Here is a 6,015-nt window from a genome sequence, read left to right on the forward strand (position 1 = left end):
CCGCTTCTCCCCCCATCACTCAAAGCGATGCTAGTCAGTGCAGGCGTCTGTTAGCTGATGTAACAGATCTGGCGGTTGGCGCTTTCCTCCGAGTGCGTTCAGCTGTCCAATGACGTTGCGTGAGCGGCACTTCGAAAAGAAGCAGTGGTTGGTTTCGCAGGCTGTGTTTATAGAACTGGAGCAGCCTGCAGTGCGGATGGTTTTGGTGGGTAAAACTGGATCAGCAAAGAGTGCAGCAGGAAACACCATCTTGGGCAGAGAGGCTTTCACAGTGGACTGCTCTCCTGAGTCACACACTAAAACCTGTAAGAAGCAAAATGCTGTAGTCAATGAAAGAGCCATCTTGATCATTGACGCTCCAGCACTTTGTGACACATCAATGCATCCTGAGTCAGTAAAAAAAGAGGTAGAAAAATGTATCTACATGTCAGTTCCTGGTCCACATGTGTTCCTACTGGTGATATGACTTGGAGTAAAATTTACAGAAGAAGAGAGAAACACTGTGAAGTGGATTCAGGAAAACTTTGGAGAAGATGCCTCAATGTTCACAATCATATTGTTTACTTTTAAAGATCATGTGAAAGGAAAACCTGTAGAACAATACATATATAATAGTGGATATCTCAGAAAAATTGTTAATAGTTGTGGAGGCAGGTACCACTTTTTTAACAATGAGGATACAAAGAACCGCACTAAGGTTGATGAACTACTGAGAAAGATTGAGGACATGATAGAAAAGAACCATGAAAAATAGCACTACACTAATGAAATGTACGAGGAGGCTCAGAGAAAGATCAGAGAGGAAAAAGAGAGGAGGAGACAGGAAGAAGCACGGCAAAGAGAGGAAGAAAAGCAAAGGATCAGGGAGGAACTTATGAGGGAAAATGAAAATTGCTGTTTGCCATGGATAAACTCTGTAAGGGAAAAAATTCAGAAAGCAACTGATATAGGGAAAGGAGCAACAGCAGGAGGAGGGTTTGGAGTTGCTGGTGCTTCAGCACTTGGTGTAGCAGGAGTAGTAACATGCACACCAGCACTCTTCATAGTGCCACCTATTACATTTATACTATGTCCTGTCTTTGGTGTAGTGGTAGGGTGGTGCATCTATAAGAACAAAAGGAAATGTGACTTTGCCCATTTATCCAGAAGAGCATTTGTGAGGTCAAACACTGATGTTGGATGAGAGGGCCTGGCTCACAATCTCCAGTCTAGTTCATCCCAAAGGTGTTTGATGGGGTTGAGGTCAGGGCTCTGTGAGGGCCAGTCAAGTTCTTCCACACCAAACTTACCCAGCCAGGCCTTTATGGACCTTGCTTTGTGCACTGGGGCTCAGTCATGCTGGAACAGAAAAGGGCCTTGCCAAAACTGTTTGTATGGTCCACCACTTTGTGGCTGAGCTGTTGTTGTTCCTAGACGATTGCATTTTGCTATAATAGCACTTACAGTTGACAGGCAGATCTAACAGGACAGAAATTTCACAAACTGACTTGCAGCAGAGGTGGCATCCCATGACAGCACCATGTTTAAAGTCACTGAGCTCATCAGTATATGGAAGGCAAATCCAGCCAAAAAAGAAATTTAAATTAAAACAATAAAATGTAAATACAAACCTCTTTTTGCCATTTCTTTTTCCAAACATCTGCACAAATATCCTGCCAAAATTGAAAATGAAATGAAATAACTACATTTGCAATTTCACTTTTCACATAAGCATGAGCCATTTCTAAAGGTAAAAAAGGTATCAGACCAAACGCAAGACTGGTTGAGCATATACCGGTTTGTATAACTTAGAAAACTATTGGGTATTCTCCATAGAAGTGCCAGTATAACATTTTCAGTTGTTTCTGGCGGCATTTGGTCTGATGTTCAGTTTCACCATATCTGAGACATGACGGTGGTTTCTCCGAGACTCAAAATCCCTGCCTAGTGCTAATTAACATATATTTGCATGTTGGTCAGTTTGAAAACGAAAAAGCAAAGTGGGAAATGAAAAGTAAATCTCCAGCAGGTGGCGTCGATGTTTGTTTGCATTTGCATTTTCATTTTGACACTTAAAGCGCGTCCCCGCCGAAAACTGAATCACAAACTGTCACTTTGCTGTTGATTTATCAGTTTTGTATTTTCATTTTAATTTTGTCAGATATGCAGCCGATTACTATGAAAAAGAATGAGAACGTAAACATTGCATTCTGATTTTTGTTTTGACCCGTATTCTGCATTTCATGAAGAAAAGGCAAAGCCAAAGTGAAGCTTATATTTTCTTTTCTCTATTAGCTTTTCCATCTTAGATTTGGCGATGAAATACCAGAATAACGACTAAAATGAAATGACAAATAGCTGTTTTAAATTTATTTTTATTTTTGTCACAAATGGCTCATACTTATGTGAAAAATGAAACTGCAAATGTAGGTATTTCATTTCATTTTCAATTTTGGCAGGATATTTGTGCAGATGTTTGGAAAAAGAAATAGCAAAAAAGAGGTCTGCATTTACATTTTATTGTTTTGATTTTAATTTCTTTTTTGGCTGGATTTGCCTTCCATAATCAGTACGACCAATTCTACTGCCAGTGTTTGTCTATTAAGATAGCAAGGCTATGTGCTTAATTTGATCCACCTATTAGCAATGTAGCCGAAACACATGAACTCAATAATTAGGAGGGGTATCCCAAGACTTTTGTCCATATAGTGTATACATTTTTAATAGGAGACAGGCAGGCCAGACAACCACTCACACTCTGGGTCCACAAAACCATGCTGTTGTAGAACGTGCAGAATGAGGTCTGGTGTTGTCTTGTTGAAATAACCATGGACTTTGTTGCAGCCAACAGATCTCTCTTTTTGCCCAGGGTCTGAACATTTATAAGTAACTCTAATATTGTCTATACTATTTGCCCTAATAACTATCTGTAATCTAACATATTTCAAAAGAATGAAAAGAATCAAAGAATATCAACAAAAATGAAAAAGGATGAAAAAGACTTTAGCCACTGAGTTCTTGTGGAATGAAAGAAAAGGCCTTTGCTTTGCTGAGCATCAAGTGGCAAGATGGTTCCCCGTCAACCACAGTGCAAGTATCATCTCAAAACATCCCTTTTTTATTCCCCTCTGGGGTGATGAGGTAATCTCCCCACCCCTTTTACACAATTCCATACCATTTTAGTCCCCATCATATCCACATTTTACACCTTTTTTGATAACGCTTAAAACCCAAACGTGTATGATGTCCTTTTTTAAAAAAAACTACTCTAGTACCAGGACGTTCCCCCCTTACAAGGCCCTCTTGCACAACTCTCCATAGGGCCATCTTAAACACTTCTTCCATATATGTTCAACAGTTTACCCCAGCTATAACTTAATCTGTCATCTGGTACAACTCTAAGTCAGCTCTCTAGTCAGTCAATATTTAGTTTATTGATTGTTAATCAGGGAATGTTTCATTCCATCGTTTCCATCAACTTCCCGGGAAAAAAATGTTATCTTGATGACAGCATATCTCTTTCTCTAAAATCCCAATGTACGTCTCCACATCAGTACATCACCTTCATGTACAAGTCACTCATGCCTTGGGCTCTGATGCACCCCATACCATGACAGATGTTGACTTTTGCACCTTTTACTGATAAAAGTCTGGATGGCCCCTTTCGTCTTTGACACGGAGAACTCACCACCCTTTGTTCCCAAAAACAAGCTAAAATGTGGACCACAGAACACATTTCTACTGTCTTTCAGACCATCTCAGATGAGTTAGAGCCCAAATAACTTGGCAGCATTTCTGCACAGAAGAGATTCTCCTTGCATAATAAAGTTGAATTTCTTGATGAAACAGCAGATTGTGTTAAGAGACAGTGGTTTTCTGAAGTATTCCTGAGCTCATGTGGTTACATTTAATACTGTATCATGATGGTTTTTCATGCAATGCCATCGGAGGGGTCGAGGGGTCATGCACATTCAATAGCAGTTTCCAGCTTTGCCCTACACAAACTGAGATTTCTCTGGATTCCTTGAATATTATCACAACATTGAATATAGTAGATGGTGAAAGACAGAAATTATTTGTGATCTTTCTTTGAAAAATGTCCTTTTTGAACTGTTTGACAATTCCCTCACAAGGTTTTGGCACAGAGTGGTGCGATATGCCCCCTTTTTGTTTGAAAAAACTGAACCTTTGGTGGATGTTCCTTTTATATTCACTCATGGTACCCTTACCTGTTACCAATTCACCTGCTTATTGTGGAGTGTTTCATTGAAATGCTCTATATTATGTTTTATCTGTGCTGCAGGCTTAAGATTTTTAATGTGTTTATTTTTACAAAATACAATCAAGTTGATCAGCCAAAACATTGCAAGTTATGTCTTTGTACTTTTTTCAGTTAAATAAAGCTTCAAGAGAATTATGAAATCACAGATTCTTGTTTTTATTTCATTTTACAAAATGTCTCAACTTTTCTGGAAATTGGGGTTTGTATATAACAGACAGCTCTAATCCCCTTCTGGCACTGCTCAAGGTGGCTGACTGTTCCAGTAGCTCAGTGTCTGCGTCTTCTATTGTTTTTGTAAATAGCCTCTTTTAACCCACTTTCTTTCTTTTCTGGATAGTGAGGCATGGTCTAAAGTTGTTACACAACTTTCTAAAACTTTTATTGGCTTTTCAATGAATCATTCAACAGAAGTTTCAGACTATGACTGCACCGTGTGCCCTAGCATTGTCTACACGAGGAATCAGCTGATCGTGCCGCGGAAGCCGGCAGCTTTGGCAGCCGGCAGCCAAAGGACTTTGTTCACTGGTGTAAGCTGAACCAGCTGCAGCTAAACATCAGTAAGACTAAAGAGATGGTGCTGGACTTTAGGAAGTCACCACTGATGGAGTTGATGTGGAGGTGGTGGGGACCTACAAATATCTGGGTGTGCACCTGGACAACAGTCTACACAAAGCCTGTCAGTCTGGTTTAGACTCTCTAGGGTACGGCTCATCTCATATAACTTATCAGCTAATAGGAAGACTGAGAACAACTGATTTCACTACTGGGAGCAGGAGTGCTTCTGCTTGATTGGAATGAAAACATGCAGCCACACCAGCCATTTATGGATGACAGCGGTAACTCCTGGTCTAAGGTCTCAAGGCCAATCACACAAATGAACACACAGCCAAATGATATATAAAATATAGAAAATGGTATACTACATGTATACGTTAATACATTACTGTGCACAAGTCATCTAAGAACATTATTTAGAATCAGAATAAGGATAGTTTTCTCTTTCAATCACAAAAATAAAAGTTGAAAGAAGATTAAAATAATTGAAATAAAGGCTGGATGTTTGTTACTATTTGAATGAAAGATCAAATGGAAAAGCAATATAAAGTGTTTTTTACAGCCTGATTTGCTCGTGTTTACCAGTGGGGCCAATATTTGTGAAGGGTAATCTATCTGTTTACATCAGAGTACTCAAATGTTCCATAAATTGCATATCTACAAACTGTGACAAAAATACATGTTTACAGTGTTTACAGATGCTTCACTACTTCTACTCTGCAGATTTGTTTTTAATATTTTATGCTAGTTTTTTCATGTTTTACCAATTATGTACAACAGGACCGCTTCAAATAAATTCAAATGTAAATGTTACCAAGATAAACACTGTAACAAACAACTTGATTAGAGAAGATTTATGATTAGATATGTATTATTATATAGAAGATCATGTTTTAATCACAATGAATCAAGACTAAAGCATTTAAAGAACACAGCATCAAACATCACAGAATAATCTAAATAAATGATTAAACCCTCACATATAAAACCTCAAACCCTCAATCAACCAACAATTAAAACAAACATTATACGTGAATTAAAAATGTAATTACACTAAGAATCATGATAAGGAAATTTGTAATTAAATTACAAAAAAACTCAAAGTGTGTCTCGAGGTTCTGTAAAACTGGTAACTACTGGACACCAGACAAATATGTAATGCAGTTTGATATTCAATGAGGTTGCAGTTGATCTTAAAG

This window comes from Colossoma macropomum, unplaced genomic scaffold, assembly GCF_904425465.1.
Source record: "Colossoma macropomum unplaced genomic scaffold, Colossoma_macropomum, whole genome shotgun sequence".
NCBI classification, from domain to species: Eukaryota; Metazoa; Chordata; class Actinopteri; order Characiformes; family Serrasalmidae; genus Colossoma; species Colossoma macropomum.